The sequence below is a fragment of the Erpetoichthys calabaricus genome, chromosome 16 (assembly GCF_900747795.2).
Source record: "Erpetoichthys calabaricus chromosome 16, fErpCal1.3, whole genome shotgun sequence".
NCBI classification, from domain to species: Eukaryota; Metazoa; Chordata; class Cladistia; order Polypteriformes; family Polypteridae; genus Erpetoichthys; species Erpetoichthys calabaricus.
In genome coordinates this window covers 28,769,851-28,791,689 of record NC_041409.2, presented here as the reverse complement: position 1 = coordinate 28,791,689, position 21,839 = coordinate 28,769,851, and positions in this window count along the sequence as shown.

Here is a 21,839-nt window from a genome sequence, read left to right as displayed (position 1 = left end):
TGTGGGAATGTGGAACAAACCACCAAGACATGTAGTTGAAGAAGAAACCTTGAAAAACTTTAACAAGAATCTGGGTGAGATATTGTTACAGCATAGCTATTACCTAAACAAACAAGCTTGATGGACTGAAAGGTCTCCACTTGTTTGTCACATTTCTTATGTTTTAAGAAGTTTAGTAAATTGCTTCCTGTAATCATTTCTTTAATGTTTACAGTTTTCTTTTACCATATGGCATTAAATATTACTTTAGGTCCTTATTGATTGCCCTTCCATTTATGGAAGTGAAAGTGTTAAAGATTAGACCTGGGTTAGAATGAGGCCATACAGTAAATTTGGCTATGGTTAGGCATCAGCTTGCTTCAGGCCTGTCCTATCCTTAAGCCCTTTAACAGAGCTGGTGGGTGTAACATTAACGGTTACATTATTTTATCATATTTCCAGGGAGATGTGCTCTTTTTATCCTGACGCTACAGTTGCAATTTAATTGCACATGTGCGCACATTTCCACTTCTGCCCAGTGGTACCACTTTGTGCCAGAAATCTCATTATTCAAATAATTAATCGCTGGAAGGAATAGGAACACCATTCCAAAACCATCTGCAGGGGTTCCATGTTTTCAGATGGAGTTTTAAATTATGCAATGCAACACTAACATGAAAGCACCTGAAGCAAATAAAGGTATATTATAACATTTAAGATGAATTTTCAGTCGTTTTCTGGGTGTAACTTTTATACGTTAGAAAAAACCTCACAAGTCCAGTGTGAAATTTTACAGAATGCATAAAGCTGTATAACTGAACTGTAAATATATTTTTTGGTTATTAATGTGATGCCAGAACGGTTAGCTAAAGGTTAGGCAGTTTATTCTTGGGTGAAGAGAATGTTAGTTTAAAGTCCATCCAAAGATGCCTTTGCTCTAAAAATAAACCAAAAATATGTATTTTGGAAGAATAGCTGGCAGCATGCAGAGGGGGTAGGTAATCTCTACTTGTTTTGAAGAAATTGCTATGGGAACCGGAGATTATTGCTTGATCGCCTAGATCTTCATGCCAGCTTTGTATGCCTATAGGCACTCAGCGTGTGATGTGCCATTGAGCTCCTGTGATACAAGAAACCTGATTTTTAGGAGGTACATAGTGAAATATAAAACGGAGGTCCTAATGCATTAGCGCTGTGTGTGTTCTGCTTACTTAGCTCCATCTTTCACTTTCTAAAGTGTAAAGCTGGTCTTTGTTGGTCGCAAAATGGAATTACCTCTGTGTTCTTACTGTCAGTTAAAATTGCAGCTAACAGCAATCAAGAACCATTTGACATTTCTGAGTTTGATGCAGTATTTTATTTAAAGATATTTTTCATTTTCCAAGGAAAACGCAAAATTCACATAGGCAATTCATTTTTTAAAGGGTTGATAAAAAATGTTCTGTTATGCAATTAAAAATAATGAAAAACTATAAATGTAAGCATTTTAAGTGGCATAAAAATGTTGCTGGATGGGTTAAAACACTACATTTGTTATATGGCTAACATATTAAACAAATAGTAAATTCAAGCCGTTTAATGAAGATGAGGCTTTTAAGTCTAATGAAAGGAGGGTGAGGTAGGATGCATTTGTATTGGTCAGGTTCAATTGATATTTTAGCTAATAATGAAAACACATTCTCAGAATTTCAAGTCAGAGAGTTATATAATAAACCACAGCTCACTGTCCAAGTGCTCATATGATCTAAAAAATAATAATTCCACCATGCCTTTATGTGCTGTTATATTAATTCCAGTTATTTTCAGTTCATAGGTCAGTGCAGCATTCGGTTTCTAGAAATGTAGAATTCTTCCTTTTTTAAGGGGAGTTGCGATGGGGCAGGATTTGGAAAGTGAAACAATAAACCTATTGGAGTGCTCCAAACTGTAACAGGTTACGAGTGTAAAATCTGTCGATTCCATTCCTAATGCAAACATTTTGGAAATCTAATCACAGTAATTGTGGGGTAATTGAAGATGTGTGTTTTGCCAATCACGGATTAAAAGGCCTGGCCCTTATTTGGTTTTCGTTAACTAAAACAACATTCTTTTTGTGTTAGGTACTTCAGTTAGGTGAAAGAGGAATACGTCTGTTTCAGAGAAAGTTTAAGACCTTTATTGTGGTCAGAAAATTTGTATGCCATCATGATTCTGACAAAAGTAGACAAAAAATACAAGCTAGCACTTTATTTGACAAAATTAAGGGATGGTAATAGAAATGAATACTGTATATACATTACATACAAATAAGTAAATGCACATCCTCCAGTAGCTGCTCTGTGTGTCCAAAGAAAACAAAAGATTAAAGCCTAGCTTACCTGCTGCTTTGGATTGCCCACTTTCAAAAGCAAACTAATTTCCCTTCCACTTAGACCCCCACCAGCTCCCTGCCCCTAGTGATCCCTATACCTTTCATAACCTGTTTCCAGCTAGGCACTCCGTCATAATACCTAAATATACAGTCTGTGGAGTCTTTGGCCATAGGACCACAAATTCTGAAGTGATTCACCTGCTAATACCAGATATGATAAATTGGCTTTTGCATTTAAATCAAAGATAATTCACACTTGTACCTGTTCATATAGATTTTTAATAATTGTAGCCAAGCCCTGTGTCTGGCTGTTACCCAGCCTTTCTCATTCTATAAATACAATACGATACAACTTATTTTTATATAGCCCAAAAATCACAAAAGAAGAGCCACAAAGGCCTTTAACAGGCCATGTCGTTTGACAGCCCCCCAGCCTCGACTCTCCAAGAAGACAAGGAAAACTCAAAAAAAAGACCCTCACATGGGGAAAAATGAAAGAAACCTTGGCAAAGGAAGTTCAAAAAGAGACCCCTTTCAAGGTAGGTTGAGCATGCAGTGGGTGTCAAAAAAAAAGGGGCTACCGTATATACTTGCATTGAAGTTCTCCCGTGGATAAGTCGGGGCTTGATTTGACCGTATAATTTCTGATATTTTATAATGTCGAATGCGGAAAACTCACGCTATTGGTCCAAGAGATTACGATATGCTAACGCCCACCTGAGAGAGTAACCACAGAGCACACAGCCTTTTTATTTCTATGTATTGTGCCCACGTGACCACATGGTAATACCCAAACTATTCCAAAGCGACGCTTGCACTGTTTTGTGTTTTTTGTATCTCACACCCTCATACACCTTTATCATAAGAGCATCCCTTATCTACGATGGAGCGTTCGATCAGAAGAAAATATGAAGCTGGTTTTAAATGAAGTAGCGAAATAAATTGGTAACTGTGCTGCTGCAGCAAAATTTGATGTGTCTGAGAAACTGGTGCGAGATTGGAGGAGGCAGGAAGATGTAAAAAAAGTTTATTTTTGAACGGGCGTATAAGTCAGGGTCCGATTTTATAATCGATTTTTCGGGTTTCAAGACCCGACTTATACGCGAGTACACAAGTTATCCTCAATACAATATAACAGTGTAATAGAAATATTACAAGTACAGAGCAGGATTCAAAAGTAGATGATATCATTCTGTTTCTCTTTTTACTACCTTTAATTGTGCTCATCTTCCACTTTCAGATCTTGATCACAATGTAGAGATGACTAATATTTTGCGTGTTTACATGCACATTGATTTCTAGAAGGCTATGTAAACCCATATTCTGATTAGTGAAATTGGGTTATTGGCCTCTGGGAAACTTTATTAAGAAAGGTAGATTTCTCCATGAATAATCTGATTATGTGGCCATTTAAACCCAGATTTTGTAGTCTGCACATGTCTGTTGCAATCTGTCAGCCTGCGCATGTATTTGCTCCCCACAAGCTTTTAGGAGCCACAGGCAGAAATGTCCACAAAATACATTCCATGAGGCAATTGTTTGAGCGATCGCATTACTTCTTCTCCTTGTTGAAATTTACTGTCTCAATATTTCAGAAATCGCTAAATTTGTGTTGATGAACTGAATGTACACAATCTCAAGAGCAGTAATGTAATGCGTTAAAAGTAAACCATGTTATTTAGTCAGATTACTTTTTTAAAGTAATGAGTAACCCAATCCAATACTTATCTTTTTAAAGTAAAAATACCTGCGTTATTATTATGTCAGCCGCACTGGGTGTTAGGCAAGAAGCACACGTATACCACCAGTCCTTTGCACAACTCAATCACACCGCAAAGCAGAAAAGAGTTTGTTCTATGCAACCCAGTAACAGAAACTTATAAATAAAGCATCAATTTGACAAAACATATTTATGAAACACAAGAAAATTATCACAAGCGTCATGCTTATTTTCTGATTCACTGTGGGTCGATAATGACATCTAACTCTTTTTTTATGCAGCACAAAGGAGAATTCAAGAAGATTATTTGCGCATTTAAAGATTATTAAGAATCTAGATTTCTGCCTTATCTGGTTTATTCACCTTAACCCAATTATGTTTGTGCATGCAAACACACTGATTGTTTCATGTAAAATATAATGTTGTTTAAATGTCTATCTTACCAAACATCCATCCATCCATCCATTTTCCAACCCGCTATATCCTAACTACAGGGTCACGTGGGTCTGCTGGAGCCAATCCCAGCCAACACAGGGCGCAAGGCAGGAAACAAACCCCGGGCAGGGCGCCAGCCCACTGCATCTTACCAAACAATATCTCTCAATTACTGTAGCATTCATCTGTGACACTTACACATAACTACAGATGCTTTATAGCTGGAATGTGAGTTGGGGCTAACAGTCATCTGAAGGAAGCAAACAGTGGGAGGTCAGAGCTGAGAGTCGAAGAGAGAAAGGTGAAAAAAAGAAAGATGGAGTGACCCCCTTTTTAGAGCATGGGGCAGTGGGAGAGCCCAATGGAGATACGAAGGTTCAAAGCTCGTTTATAAGACTGCTGAGAAGCAGTAGTGTTGGTTTTCTGTTATTTTAAAACTTTGTGTTTAACATTCTGTTTATCCCTTCCTTTTAATAACACCCTCCTTATTTTATTTTGATTTCTTTGGGTCCTTCTGGGATTTAAAAACACTACAAGAGCAGCACCCACTGTTAACAATGTAAGTGAAAATCATGGTTTTCAAGTGTGTCTGTTAATTCATCTCTAAATGCTAACAGTGGTTGCTTAACTAATATCAAATGATATTTCCATTTTTTGGGGTCTTTTATACTGCGTTTTAATTAGACTACAAATCAGAAATATTATTTTAAGATAACTACAAATGATATTTTTAAGATTTCATTTTTTTATATAATTAATTATTAAGATTATTAAGATTAAGAGTCCTGTAGGTATTACTAATGATTGCATCACTCTGTAACAGATTTTAACATTACATTTGTCCCTTTTATGACTAAATAAATCTCACACTTCACTATCCTACATGTCAACTCCAGACTGTTCTGACTCATAAGCTCATTTTTATTGTCTTATATTCATATTATATAAACAATAATAATAATAATATATATATATATATATCTATAATAATAAAAGGCAAAGCCCTCACTGACTCACTGACTGACTGACTCACTCATCACTAATTCTCCAACTTCCCGTGTAGGTGGAAGGCTGAAATTTGGCAGGCTCATTCCTTACAGCTTACTTACAAAAGTTAGGCAGGTTTCATTTCGAAATTCAAAGCGTAATGGTCATAACTGGAACATATTTTTTGTCCATACACTGTAATGGAGGAGGCGGAGTCACGTATCGCGTCATCACGCCTCCTACGTAATCACGTGAACTAAAAACAAGGAAGACATTTACAGCACGAGTCACACGCGGGAACGAAGGTAAATGACGTTAATTTTTGACTGTCTTTTAATACTGTGTAAGCATACATATTAACACATGTGCAATTAAACGTGTGCATTTACGGGGTGATTTCTCAGGCTTAAAAGCTCACCTTTTATCAAACGCGGGAACAAAGGTAACTGACGTTGTTCACTGTCTTTTAATACTGTGTAACCATACATATTAACACATATGCAATTAAACGTGTGCATTTACGGGGTGATTTCTCAGGCTTAAAAGCTCGCCTTTTACTAAAAGGTAAATGCAAAACTATTTTCAATCAGTTTATTGAAACGCTCCCGTTAAGGATTGCAATAACATATTCGCGAGATAAAAGAACGAAGTAGGGGGAAATGGAGGAACAGCCGCAAACAGCGAAGAGCAAAAAATTAATTAAACAATTGAGAACGGAGCGAGTTAAGCATACAAGCATGTTCATAAGGGAAACAAAGCACGGTGTAAAACGTTAGTTTAAATTAAGTTTATAGAAACGCTCCTGCTGCGGATTGCAATAACATATTCGCGAGATAAAAGTTTAATGAGAAGACACGAGGTATAAACGAACCACACGCCGTGGCGCAACGTTAGGGGCAACAGGTTCAACCATTCTATGATCTGCTTCTCGCAACTGAAAGACGGCACATGGCGGATGTTAGCCGACTTGCTGACCGCAACGTTAGGGGCTTCAACTATGGCGCTGACGCCACATCTCAGTGCCAACACTTTGCAGACTGTACTTAAAAGACACGCCCTCCTCACTGGACAGTTAAAAACACCAATCAAACTAACGATGACATCAAGTATTACCCAATCAAAACTAGGAAAGAAGGCATCTTCATAAAATGCGTGTGGGATGATTTGCATGAGACGCTGCTTTAAAAAAAAAATTATAAAAAAAATACGGGATAAATCCCGTCCAGTATTGATTCAAAACGGGACGCGCAATTTCATTCTCAAACGCGGCACGATTCCGTATTTTAAAGGATGGGTGGCAACCCTACAGTGCCAGGTAACCACCCATACAATCAGATTGTGATTCACACTAGGAATGCAATGAATGTAATTACCCCGATCTACATACAAGGCGAAAGTCTTGCAACATTCAAAGATGATGGTTTGGGATAAGTACACCATACAACATAAAAGAGCTTATGAAGCCTTGAACCGAAAAAAGCAAGATCTCAGAGATCGTAAAAAAAAAAATAGGAGGTAATGTCGTTTTACTCGCTGTAGATTTTAGTCAAACATTACCAGTTATTCCACGAGGGAGACCAGCAGATGAACTCAACGCGTGTTTAAAATCCATGCTTCTCCCACGCTCTGTTATATGTCGCGTGTTCTCGGGTAGGTGCACCAAAAAATTTATACATTTAAGCATGTAATGGGCAAACAAAAAATGAGGTATACCCGAAGGCACTGCAGTAGTACTTAATGTAACTTTACTTCTTAAATGTTAATGTTTTACTGTTTAATAATTTATACGCTTCTTATATGTTGTTCAAATTCTTTTATCAAAATACCACTGAAAGCGTGTGTGTGTGTATATATGTGTATATATATATGTTGATATGTGGATGTGTATATGTATATATATATATATATATATATATATATATATATATATATATATATATATATGTAGATATGTATATATATGTGTATATGTATATGTATATATATGTTTATATGTGTGTGTGTGTATTTTATATATATAAAACACAGCAACACTCATAACAATGACAACACAATTACATTGACAATCATGTTACGTTATTTTTAAAATGTTTCCTTTTTTTTTCATAACCTCTTTAACACACTACTTCTCCGCTGCGAAGCGCGGGTATTTTGCTAGTATATATATATATTTCAAATAGAGAATGCTTTATATGAAAAAGAGAATACACAGTTGAACAAACAAAATTAATATGTCACTCTTATATTCACACTAAGCCACAAATGATTGGTACCCTTGTGGTAAGTGTAGTTTAAAATGACTAAATGGCTATGTTAAACTCTTCTGTACCATAAATATGCAGAAATCATTAACTCAGCACACAGTACCTCCCACTGTTTACAAATTATCATAAAGCTGAGATTTGAACTCCTTTTAACTGTACTACTTGGCTGCACCCTGGTTTTTCTAATGTGGCTCTGTGACTGTGCTACACAGTTTAAACGTACCTCTGTACATGGTGTGGTATGTAACCCCAATTCCTGTTAGGCTTTTTAATAGCTTCATTTCTATGTCTAGTGGTGGTCATTAGAGGCTCCACCACCAAGAAGTACAGTTTTCACATAGTATCTTACAACCCCTGCAGGTCATTCATCAAAACTGACTTAAAATATTTGTTTTAAAATTATCTATTGTTGTATAAAAATTATTATTTTAAGAGCAAATATAGGCTTCATATCTTAGCATAACTCTTCCATCCATCCATCTATCCATGACTCTTAACTAGGTCCAAGTCATGAGAACAGTAGTTTAAGCATTGATGCCCTGACATCCTTCTTCCCCATCAACTCCTCCAACTCCTCCAGGGGGTTACCGAGGTGTTCCCAGGCCAGCCAAGAGATATAATGTCTCCATCATGCACTGGGTCTGCCCTGAGGTCTCCTCCCACTTGGACATGCCAGAAACACCTCTCAGGTGCCTCCTTTCAATGCAGAGAAGCAGTGTCTGTATTTTGAGCTATTACTGAATGTCTGCACTCCTCACCCTGTCTTTAAGGTTGAGACCAGACACCCAGTGAAGGAAACTGTTTTCTGCCGCTTGTATCTGCAATTTAGTTCTTTCAGTCACTACCAAAATCTCGTGGCCATAGGTGAGGATGGGAACATAGATCCACCAGTAAATCAAGAGCTTCACCTTTCAACTCAGCTCCCTCTTCTCAACAACTGACTGGTACAGCATTCACATGCATACATGTGGATGCTACTCTGATCTGTCGATCTCTCGCTCCCTTCGTCCGTTACCTTATCATAACCATCTCTGCTAAAGCAGCACAATCTTAACCAAGCAGTGTTGAGTGCCCCCGTGGTACAAGTGCTCCATTGCATTATGGGCAGGTCTTCATATTGGTGATTCAGGTCAGATTAATTTTAATTCCTTAGTAAATTAATCATTAAAAACAGTAATGATCCTGTCTTTGAGATGATGTGTTAATGCAATGCTCATTCTGCTGCTTTTCACAGAAAAGATAGATAGATAGATAGATAGATAGATAGATAGATAGATAGACAGATAGATAGATAGATAGATAGATAGATAGATAGATAGATAGAGTGAAAGGCACTATAGATAGATAGATAGATAGATAGATAGATAGATAGATAGATAGATAGATAGATAGATAGATAGATAGATAGATAGATAGATAGATAGATAGATAGATAGATAGATAGATAGATACTTTATTAATCCCAAGGGGAAATTCACATACTCCAGCAGCAGCATACTGATAAAGAACAATATTAAATTAAAGAGTGATAACAATAGCAAGTAGCAGCAAATTCTCAAATTATACTAATAATATGGATAAAGCAGGTTTGGGAAATAGATGGATGGATGTTATTTCTATAATGGCACATATTATTCCTGAATTTGGCAGAGAATACTTTATTAGATGTAATTTCTGTAAATGTCATGTTTGTTTGGTAAATTGATTGCGAAAATGCATTTTATGTACGTTCCTGTCTTTTTCTATCAATCTGCTTTGGTCAGCAGACTTGACCTTTTTCAGACCTCTTCATTGATTGCTGGCATAGAAGGCTGTAAGAAACATATGATTCCAATGGAACCTGAGTGCAGAGATTGATTACTATATGGCTGTCCAAAGCTGGATGACCCTAAATTCTCAGCACGAGGTGACAGAAAAGGACATGTCACTAAGTTGCAAGGTAATACTTTTGAGGTGGGAAAATCCACGTGTCAAGCACACGGAACAAAATGAACATAATATGTATAGCCATAGTGTTTTAAAATGGGGCTCTTTAGATAAACGCTCATCTCGTTTATTGTCCAAGACAAAAATCAAATGCTCTTTAGCGTACATCTCCCACAAAGCAGGAAGTCAACTCAAAAACATGGTATTTAGGCTGAACAGCCAGTAGTAAGGTCACGTTGGTAGCAGAGCTCCGTCTAGCGGGTTGATCTTGCCAGAAATGACACCTTCCCTTCGGGAAGCTCGGGCTATTATGGAGACTGAACTGGAAGGGGCAGAGTCAGTGTCTCTTACTCGGCAGTTTCTTGACACAGTGGGGAGAAAAGGAGATGACACTGTTAGCGATAGCACCCCCTCTCATCCCAGCAGGTTATTATACACAGAACCTGTAAAGAGGTCCTCCGACGTGCATTCATGACAACATGCCTACTGCCTCTCCTTTCCTTTCATCTGCAAACTTGAGAACTGGTGACAGGAAGACAGTGGCATCACTTTTGAGTTCTGGTCCCCTGAGCCCACCTCTTCCGCCTCTTAATTGGCTCTGCCACCATCTTGCCTGAGTCTAGTTGTAGAGTTGTGTCTGAAAATGCTTTATGCCTTGTTTGTGCTTCATTTACAGTAGTTGTGGGGAACAACAGAAAAATGCTTCCCCACTAAAATAAAGGTGTGCTGTGTGATAAGACTGGGCTCTGTGTCTGTTGTGTCCGGGGTTTGGGGAGCTGTATACCCCCTATATATATTTATATATATTGTGGAACGTGGCCCGGACACAGACAGGTAGTCATGTTTCAAGCACCACCACACGTTTAATTACAGTCGCTATTTTCAATTGTGCACACAAACCCCCAAAACTCCCCCAAAGTCCAGGCGTCTTCACTATGCCTCACTGTCTTCAGGCCGCCTCTTCTCCTCTCCACCCGAGTTCTGTCCTGCTCCTCACCCAACTCCAGCCCCCGAATGGTGGGAGGTGGCCCCTTTTATAATCACCCAGATGTGCTTCAAGTGCCTCCCGACAATCTTCCGCCGGCACTTCCCAGTGTGGCTAAAGTGTCGGCTGCGTACCCGGATGCACTCCGGGTGTCCCCGATCCTCTTCCCCCCAGCACTTCCGGGTGTGGCGGAAGTGCTGAGGTCCAGGGCTCCAAAGGCATTGGGGCGGCCCCTGGCAGTGACCATGGGCCTCTACAGGTTTGAGCTTCAAAGCTCTGTACCTGTGGTCCCCATAGCCACCAGGGTGGTTGCCCCCACGTAGTCTGGGGGAGGCGTAAGCACTCCTCCAGTCCTCTGGGGCATGCCAGCCAGGAACCCCCCCCCCCCCAGCCACCATACTTGAACCACCCAGCTCAAGTATACGGGTAACTGTTCCAAACCAAACCTTTTTTCTGTGTGTTGAGGCTATTTATTTCATATATAAAGGTTTGGTTTGGGACAGTTACCCGTATACTTGAGCCAGGGCTGCTAAAGGCAAATTAAGTTACAGAGATATGCACAGGTTTGAGTCCAACATTTGACTGACTTGACACCGGAAGTGGTGTGGGTTTAAAGGTGTCTGCCATGAAGTTGTCATTGTCAGTGCCGGAACCGGAAGTGGGGTGGCCAGAGCCGGAAGTGATCTCTTCAGGACCGGAACCAGAAGTGTCGTAGTCGGAGCTGGAAGTGGTGTCTTCAGGGCCGGAACCGGAAGTGACGTCTTTAGGGCTGGAAGTGGAATCAGGAAGAATTTCCAGTTTTTGATTTGCAGAGATAACAAAGAAAGGATTAATGCGCCCCGCCACAACTCTGGCCTGGCATGGAATTACCTTCAGTTGGTCCTTTTAGCTGCCTCCTAATCACATTATATTATATTATATTATATTATATTATATTATATTATATTATATTATATTATATTATATTATATTATATTATATTATAATATAATATAATATAATATAATATAATATAATATAATATAATATATATGCATAGGTCTACCTGCTGTGCCTGTGTGGGTTTTTCTGTCTTCCACATTCCGCACCTGTGCAGGTTAAGATAACTGGTGATTTTAAACTAGCCTTGTGTGGGTGACTTGCACCGCAATCCAGCCTGAATTGGATTATACAGTATTCAGATAATTATGTTACCAGTCTCATAAACAAAACATCCATTAAATAAACTGCTTAGGAATGGCTGCAAGTCCAATGTACTCTAAAAAAATGCATAATAAACAATAATAGTGTGTTAATTAATGGGTGCTGATAAACTATTAAGCTATATTAAGCTACAGGTCTTTACTCTGAGCCGGCACAGAGCACTGCACTGTAAGACAGTATGTTATAAAACAAACCAAACAAAGATTTGTTATATATATATATATATATATATATATATATATATATATATATATATATATATATATGTGTGTGTGTGTGTGTGTATATGTATATATATAAATTATTCAGAAGATGACTAATGTGTTTTTCACATAAATCTGTTTTTCTCTTATTGTATATTTATCCATATGTTAAATTGTGTTGAAAATTTATCAGATTGTTTATGACTTAGGGATATTACTGTAATGTCTCCACATAAGCCATGTAAAGAGAATAATGAAAAAGGTTTCAAAGGAAATTGACTAATAAAGCAAAATTGTGACTAAATAAATCAAGAAAGATTCTTTTGTGTGCATGTTTTTCACCGTTGCTTAGTTTATTTTTGAACAACAAGATAAAAGATCTAGAATTGCATTGTTTTAATTGTGTTGCCTGCTATTCAGCTTCAGCAGAGTGAAGCTTTTATATTTTACTTGGGTGCACAATAAAATCTGACCTCATTTAATACATGCTTCTGGTAGAACAAAATTATTTGTACAGCTTGAAGTAATCTGGCTATATTTTACACTATTGATCGCGCTTTTCCTGTATAATTCTGAACTCTGTTGCCACTCAGCCCTAATACCCAAGATGCTGACCTTGTCTTTTTTGATTTTTTTTTCTTATGGACTGTTTTGTAACTAATATACTTCTGAGGCTATTATTTTAAGTGCTTTGCTATTGTGTCACACCGTGAAAAATTCTGCTTAAATGGCTGATTGATTGATTGACAAGATTATCCTACTCTTATTAGAAACACTCCTGCCAAACAATCCAAGCTACACTGAAGAAAGTTTAAACATGCTGCTCTCCTGGCTGACATCTGAATACTTGATTATTTTTATGTAATGAATCATTCTTACTCACATTCATTGTTAGACGTTATTTGACACAGTTGTTTTGGAAATGAAATATGTACATTGCAGAAAGCAAACAAAGATGAAAATCATTCTGAAGAAATGCCTATGACTTGAACTGTTTTCAAATCTTCATATTTCAGATCATACATATTCAGTAATATAATGTATTTAAAAGCAAAGTAGGGTTTTCTTATATTTTATATGTGCAGGGCAAAAATATATCCACCACCTGCTATCATTTATGCGCACAAAGCTGAGATGGCTTCTCATCAATAAAGAATATTCCCTGGAAAGGCTTTCACCTCCATTCGTGACTTAGTCTAGTTAGTTTAAACAAAGTTCTTTTTCAGACAGTGATGTTTGCAGATTAGAGATCATTCTTTTAACCCTTTAAACTTGACTCAGGATGCTGACCTACATGGTGATGGTGGGTTTGTAATGCTACGCTGGCCCTGTATCAGTGTGTGCAGGCGAGTGATTGGACTGAAGTGCCATCCACAGTTGTATCCTACTCGGTACCAAATGCAGCTGGGATGGACTGCAGGTACTCCATGATCCTGTAATAGAAGAAGTAGATTTGGAAAATGGAACAATGGATTTTAGTCTCATTTATATCAATAAGAATGGTATTCCATCTCATCTTTTTATTTCAAGTTGCTTTTCCCAGTGACCTAAAAGGTCAGCCCAGTTACAGTTTTCACCTCTTCTATGGGCAATTCCCAGACATTCTTAAGACAACCTAAGATATATAGTCCCTCCATTGTGTCCTGGGCCTGACACAGGGTTTCCACCCAGTGGGATGTACCTGAAGTAGCTCTGTGATGATCTGTCCAGAAGGCATTCGTATGGCACACCACAGCCACCTCAACTATCTCATCTTGACCCGTTAGGGCAGTGACTCTGCTCTGAGCCTCTTCCAAAATAGAGAGTTTCTCATCCTATTATGGAATGTTAGCCCAGCGGCTTCATTTTTGACACTTACACGCAGAGTCTCATTCAGACAGGCATGGACCACAGCTCATGACTGTAGGTGAGGAAAGGGATGTGGATCATTCAGTAAACCAAGAGTTTTGTCTTCAGACCCGACTTCCATTTCACCATCATGGACCACCATAACAGCAGCAGAATAGCTGCCACTGAATAGCACTGTACATTCCGTTGTAATAAAAATATATGATTCATAACTCCTAATTATTTAAAATACCAACAAAAGCAGTCTTATAAGTTTATTGGGGATGGATATTTGTTTCAATATCAATATGCAGTTGAGCAAAGAAAAAGGAATTGAATCAGTTAACAGGAGGACATTTTCATTCTTGGCGCTCTTACCGTTTTAACCTTATAAAATCTGAAATAATGTCTAAGAAATGGATATAAAAGTAGTGCTTCAAAGTTACAATACTACTAGATGAAAAACAGATTAGACAGCATAATGTAGGAAAGCATCCAGCGCTCAATGACAGTTCTCTTACCACAGAATGATCACTGATTATTTCTGAAATCACAAACCACAAAGCAGCCCCTTCTTGAAAAAAGCAAATCTTTGTCTTCACTTGCCTCCAGCAATTCCACTAACTTCTGAGGGCCCATTTAATGGCTTTATCTGTGGAATGCTGTGTGCTATACAAAAAAAAAAAGGTTTTGAACCACGCAGAGTTGTATTTCACAGAGTGCTTGCATGCTGCAGTAAGGCTATCTTTTTGTCTGTGGTTACTTGCTGAGTTAATAGGAAGCCAAGCAAGCAGTGTGTGATTCCATTTTGTCTTTGTGTTAGTTTGATGTTGCTTGTTTCTTTCATGATATTTTTTTCCTGTTTACAATAACTACATCTCGACATTTGGAATTATGTGCTTCCAACTCAATAGTTAATTTTGGGGTCTGCAATTCTGAAAGGTTATAGGCCAATAATGAGGATATCCCATGTTGCCCATCTATCCAATGTATGAAGGAATCATCTAGTCACAGTTTACTATAAATGTACTGACATTAAGGCACTTTTGATATTTTGTGCTTCATATTAACCTCATAATTTTTGTGATGCCCTGAAAATAAGAATGAAAATAGGAAAGACTTAGAAGTGGGAAATAAAACAGCCTGAATTAGCATTAGCCACCATAATTTGAGGTGTTCATAAGAAATGTAGTGATTTACTTCATGAGGTAGAAGTGCATAAACAAAAAAAGTTACATTAAATATTTGAAGTATTCAAAATTGTCCTTTAATTTAGATGTTTAAAGTTTAAAAATTCTTGATTGTAATAGAAATGAGTAATTTTTCACCTTCTGATAGAGCAGTGATTCTCAGGGTTAAGTCCTCTGGGCCTCCTATGGCTGCAGGTTTTCATCGCAACCCAATTCATTCTTCTCTGGACTCCTATCTTAATTCTTCAACCGTTATTTCCCAGTTTCTATGTTTTTTTACAACCAACCAGAAATTACAAGCTGGTGATGCTGGTTATTTAGACAATTATCTATATATATATAAAACAGTTCCATGACTGACTGATAGACAATGCACAGACCAAACCGCTTGACCTAAAGGGCTGAAATTTCGACAGTGCATTCCTATAATGACATGGATAACCGCTAAGAAAGGATTTTTTGAAATTCCATCCCTAAGGGGGTGAATTGGGAGGCATCAACTATATCTGTTCTCTTGCCACTGAGAAGAGGGGCGAATGACACGGCGCGCATGCGTGGAATGAGGAAGGGGATGTTTCTGTTTCTGCCTGATGGTAAAGTGAGCGACAGCCGTGCATCATTTGCGTGAGTGACCTGATGCTATGCAGTTCGGTCTATAAATGATAACCCTGTAAAATGACTTAGGTTCACAGCAAATCTTTCGAGTGGTCATTTTCATGCTTATGTTTCACAAAAAAAGTATCCTCTTCTGAAAGTTTTGACTTCAAATATGCCAAAGTTTATTATTACCAGAAAAATAACAACACAAGGATTAAAAAGACCCGCATCTCTGCTGTGTTCATTAATGACATGTTGCTGAAGTCCTTTGACGGAGAAGAAATGGTCTACAAGTCGATAGACACTGTCTGTAATGCAGATGAAGCCGTTAACTATCCGGTAGAGTTTTTAAATTCCCTTAAACCACCGGGTCTTCCATACCATAGGCTTACTCTGCAGAAGAGCACACCCATAATGCTCCTTTGGAATTTAAAACCACCGAAACTATGTAATGGCACTAGACTGCAAGTCAAAGCCCTGCATAAAAATGTAATCGAAGCCATTATTTTGACCGGGTGTGCTCAAGGAGAAAAAGTGTTCGTGCCACACATTCCTCTAATATCCAATGACCTCCCCTTTGACTTTAAGAGGCTGCAATTTCCCCTCAAAGTATGCTTCACCATGACGATAAATAAGTCTCAGGGCCAAACTTTGAAATACGCTGGCATAGATTTAAGGGAAGATTGTTTCTTCCACGGTCAGTTTTACGTAGCTTGCTCACGCGTAAGTTCGCCCACGAAACAAAAAACAAACAAAAAATATTGTTTATAAAATAATCCTCTAAAAACCAATTAAATATTTACACAGTCACGACGTCAGAAGTTCCACGCGATCAAAGTCACGGGCAATAACTATAACTTCATATATATATTTCCGAAAAAAAAGTATATTAAAACAGAGTCCCGCTCGGACGAAGTCGCGGGTAAAAGCTAGTATACTAATAAGCACACAAGTGGGTAACACTGAGGTAGCTTCTCCTTTCAACGTCATTTGTGCTGGTGTCTGCTGTTATATGGTGGTAGTTCTTCGTTCTAGTTATGATCCTTGTTGCTGTGATTTGACATAGGTTTAGAGTACTAAATTATCAATGTCAACAGCCTGACCATACGGCCATGTTTTGCTTGAAACAAATTAGAGGACTTGAATTTTAAGATCCTAAGGTTTAAAGTACTATCGTAACTAAGCAATATTTTTAAGCTGGAGAAAACAAGTTTTAGAACACATAAAAATGTGATGACTAAATAAAACATTCTTATTAAACACCACCCCTAAATTTGGAATGGATTTAGATAAAACTAAAGCTACATTCACACCGATATCTTTTCATTTAAAAATGCAGACATCGGTCTCCATTTTTATCCTTTCTCCAAACTACTCCATTGTGTTTTTAACTCCCAAAAGTGAAGACTTTTGAAAACCTTGTTAAGAGTTGTATATTTATGAAACTACTAGCTTGGCATGCAATGTGGATGAGTTAAAACATAGACTTTTGAAAAAGCAGAGTGTATCGCACTCATATTTGTTGAGCACGCCTCGAGTGTGTATTGCCCCTACTATATATGCAGGTACCAGAAACATCACTGTTGATGCTTTGGAGAAATCAAGAGAATTGATAGGTACTCCAAAAATTAAAGAATAAAAATGAGGTTATTTAGTTATATGTCTTGATGCTGTTACTTTGACTTTCTAGCTCTCTTTATTTCGCTGTCTTTTCTTCTGGATTTTGAAGGTCTTATAAATACTATGTTTAAGACAAGGTTCCTCGTCTGGCTTATTTTTTGTTAATTTTTTTATTCACAGTGTAGCCTGCAGGGGGTGCACCAGCTCCCTAAACCTGACACAGACAGACATAGACACAAGTTCAGCACAACACACAGGCTTTTATTCAGCTATGGGAAACTCTTCTTCTTTGAATTCCCACAATTCAGCCACAGTACAAAGCTCAAATAAAGTAAGTACAAATCACTCTCTGCCTTTGCCTTCTCTCTCTTATTCTTCTCTGTCTATCTGCCTGCACTTCTCCTCCAGCAAGTTTTGTCTTCTCCTTCTCCTTCCTGACTCCGGCTCTTGTAGCAGTGGCAGCTGGCTACTTTTATATAATCTCCGTGAGTACTTCCAGTGTCCCATGGGATTGGTCTGGAAGAACTTTCGGGTAAGGAGGGAGCCCCATGACATAGGGCTCAGGGATCCCCACAGCACCCCCTGGTAGCACCCCCAGGACCCAACAGGGCTGAGCCACCAAACTCCAACTCCCAGTATACCCTATGGGAATTCAAGGTGCTGTTGCAACCCAGGGGGGCTGCCACCTAGCAGTCCGGGGGAGATAATGAACATTAGAACAATCTAGATGAGAATGGGCCATTCAGCCCAACAAAGCTAGCTGTTCCCATCCACTTAATTCTTCTAAAACAACATCAAGTCGAGTTTTGAAAGTCCCTAAAGTCCTACTGTTTACCATGCTACTTGGTAGCTCATTCCAAGTGTCTATGATTCTCTGTGTAAAGAAACAACACTTCCTAACAAGTTTACAGCTGCGTCCCTATGTTCTTGATGAACTCATTTTAAAGTAACAGTTTTAAGCCACTGTACTAATTCCCCTGATAATTTTAAACACTTCAATCATGTCACCTCTTAATCTTCGTTTGCTTAAACTGAAAAGGCTCAGCTCTTTTAAAAACTGCACCCAGGACTCCAGATGAGGCCTCACCAGTGTGTTATAAAGCTTGAGCAGAACCTCCTGTGACTTGTACTCCACACATCAAGGCGCTATATAACCTGACAGTCTGTTAGCCTTCATTATGGCTTCTGAACACTGTCTGGACGTCAATAGCTTAGAGTCCACTACGACTCCTAAATCCTTCTCATAAGGTGGACTCTGAATTTTGAGACCACCCGTTGTGTATTCAAACCTCATATTTTTACTTCCTATGTGTAATTCTTTACATTTACTGACATTAAATTTCATCTGCCACAAATCTGCCCAAGCCTGTATGCTGTCCAAGTGCTTCTTTAATGATTTAACGGATTCCAAATTATCTGCCAATCCACCTTACTTGGTATCATCTGCAAACAACTCGCTTGTTACTTATATTCCTATCCAAATCATTTACAGTCATATGAAAAAGTTTGGGAAACCCTCTCAGCCTGCATAATAATTGACTCTCCTTTCAACCAAAAAGATAACAGTTGTCTGTCTTTTGTTTCCTAGGAACATCTGAGTACTGCGGTGTTTTCCGAACAAAGATTTTTAGTGAAGCAATATTTAGTTGTATGAAATTAAATCAAATGTGAAAATCTGGCTGTGCAAAAATTGTCATTGTCATTGCCTTGTCATTGTGCTGATTTGAATGCCTTTCACTGCTCAATGCTGATTACTTGCAACACCAAATTGGTTGGATGAGCTCGTTAAGCCTTGAACTTCATAGACAGGTGTGTCCAATCATGAGATATAAAGCTATTTAAGGTGGTCAATAGCAAGTTGTGCTTCCTTCCCTTTGACTCTCTTCTGAAGAGTGACAGCATGGGATCCTCAAAGCAACTCTCCAAAGATCTGAAAACAAAGATTGTTGAGTCTCATGGTTTAGGGGAAGGCTACAAAAAGCCATCTCAGAGGTTTAAACTGTCAGTTTCAACTGTAAGGAATGGAATCAGGAAATGGAAGGCCACAGGCACAGTTGCTGTTAAACCCAGCAGGTCTGGCAGGCCAAGAAAAATACAGGAGCGGCACATGAGCAGGATTGTGAGAATGGTTACAGACAACCCACAGATCACCTCCAAAGACCTGCAAGAACATCTTGCTGCAGATGGTGTATCTGTACATCGATCTACAATTCAGCGCAATTTACACAAAGAACATCTGTATGGCAGGGAGATGAGAAAGAAGCCCTTTCTGCACTCACGCCACAAACAGAGTCGCTTGTTGTATGCCAATGCTCATTTAGACAAGCCAGATTCATTTTGGAACAAAGTGCTTTGGACTGATGAGACAAAAATGGAGTTATTTGGTCATAACAAACATGGCGGAAGAAGAACACCGCATTCCAAGAAAAACACCTGCTACCTGCTGTCAAATTTGGTGGAGGTTCCATCATGCTGTGGGGCTGTGTGGCTAGTTCAGGGACTGGGGCCCTTGTTAAAGTCGAGGGTCTGATGAATTCAACCCAATATCAACAAATTTTTCAGGATAATGTTCAAGTATCAGTCACAAAGTTGAAGTTACGCAGGGGTTGGATATTCCAATAAGACAATGACCCAAAACACAGTTCGAAATCTACAAAGGCATTCCTGCAGAGGGAGAAGTACAATGTTCTGGAATGGCCGTCACAGTCCACTGACTTGAATATCATCAAAAAGCTATGGGATGATTTGAAGCAGGCTGTCCATCAAATTGAACTGAACTGGAGAGATTTTGTATGGAAGAATGGTCAACAATACGTCCATCCAGAATCCAGACACTCAAAGGCTATAGGAGGACACCGTCTAGAGGCCAAAAGGAGACTCAACTAAGTATTGATGTCATATCTCTGTTGGGTGCCCACATTTATGGACCTGTCTAATTTTGTTATGATGCATATTGCATTATTTTTTGATAATGCAATAAACTTAATGTCACTGCTGAAATACTGCTGTCTCCATAAGGCATGTCATTTATTAAAAGGAAGTTGCTACTTTGAAAGTTCAGCCAATGAGAAACAAAAATTCAAAGAATTAAGAGGGGTTCCCAAACGTTTTCATATGACTGTATATATATATATTAAATAGTGTATATTAAAAATAGCAGCGGCCCTGAGCACACATTCTCCCTCGGTCCTTACATTTCAGAGGCATCCCGGCCTTCCACCAACGACAGATTATGATCTTTTCTGTTAAACTTATTATTATTAATCTACATATTTATTTCGTGTTAATTTTGTTTTATTTATTTATTATATAGTTTCTGTCCATGTAATCACGTTCCATAATGTTTCTTGTGTTTTGTAGGTGGATTAACTCTTACGTTTTTAAATACTGTTATTTTTCCTCCATTCCACTATTATAAAGAGTCCTTTGGTAGCCATTTTTTAATTATGGAAGATGCTAATGGATGTTCACTCCTTTGTGGGGCAATGTGATTATTTTTGGGACCTTGTTGATAAATTTTTTTAATTTTTCAAGCGAAGGCCCCATTTGATCCAATGTAGCACAAAGCCAGCCTGTAGAGTAACAACTCAGGCTGCCTTGGGGTGCTCCTTGTTAGTACAGGCTGGTAGGATTCTGGTCTGCTTCGTGGCTACACTTTTGAGGTAATTTTGTGTGCTGCTGAATCACAAATCACAAATTTGTTTTAAAGAACTGGTATTTTTCCTGTTTTGTGTCGTTTCTTTGTTTATTCTCGTGGGACAAAAAACAAGGGTGCAAGGTGAGGATAATGAGGGTATTTCCACCCCTTCTTGCTTCTACATCTATTCTGTTTTGAGATATAGTAGTAATATAATATACAGCCCTAATCCTTCTAGGAGTTTTTATCCCAAAAAACATTATTAATTTTTTTTTCCAATAAAAATTGCAAATATAATCCAGTAGTAATTCTGTACTCTTTGCTAATTTTTTTTCACAGCAGGGTTCTGTGTAAAATCCATTTAATGTTATTTATTTATTTATTTTTATTATTATGAAACATGCATTTTAAAAGCTTCTTGAAAAAATCTTTCATTTTATCTGCATTTATCAGCTTGTGATAAGTAGTGTAGGTTGATTAATCTCTTTCTCCATGGTTTTGCACAAATTGAAAATTTCTAATGAATAATTGCTTTCTTCATACCCTTTAGAAAAACAAAATTATCATCACATCTGAGGTACTAAGTCTAGTATCTCTTATATGAACACTTTTGGCACGGATGTTAATCAATCTTACTATCAAGATAATAAAGAAGGATAAAGGTGTGTTTCCAAATTATTCTTGCATGCTTGAGCATCTTGTGTGTGCTTTTGCAGCCGATTGTCTTCTTATCCACAGTATGTTCTTAACTGTGAACATATTGTATATTGGATAATAAGCAGTTATACACAGGCTAACTGTAAGTTACCTTATTACAAATCTAATCAATTTATCCCTACAAAAACATAATTTTGTATTCCATTTCAAAAACTAAGATGGGTATGAAAAATGAGTCTTGTAAGAGTGAGTAGCCTAT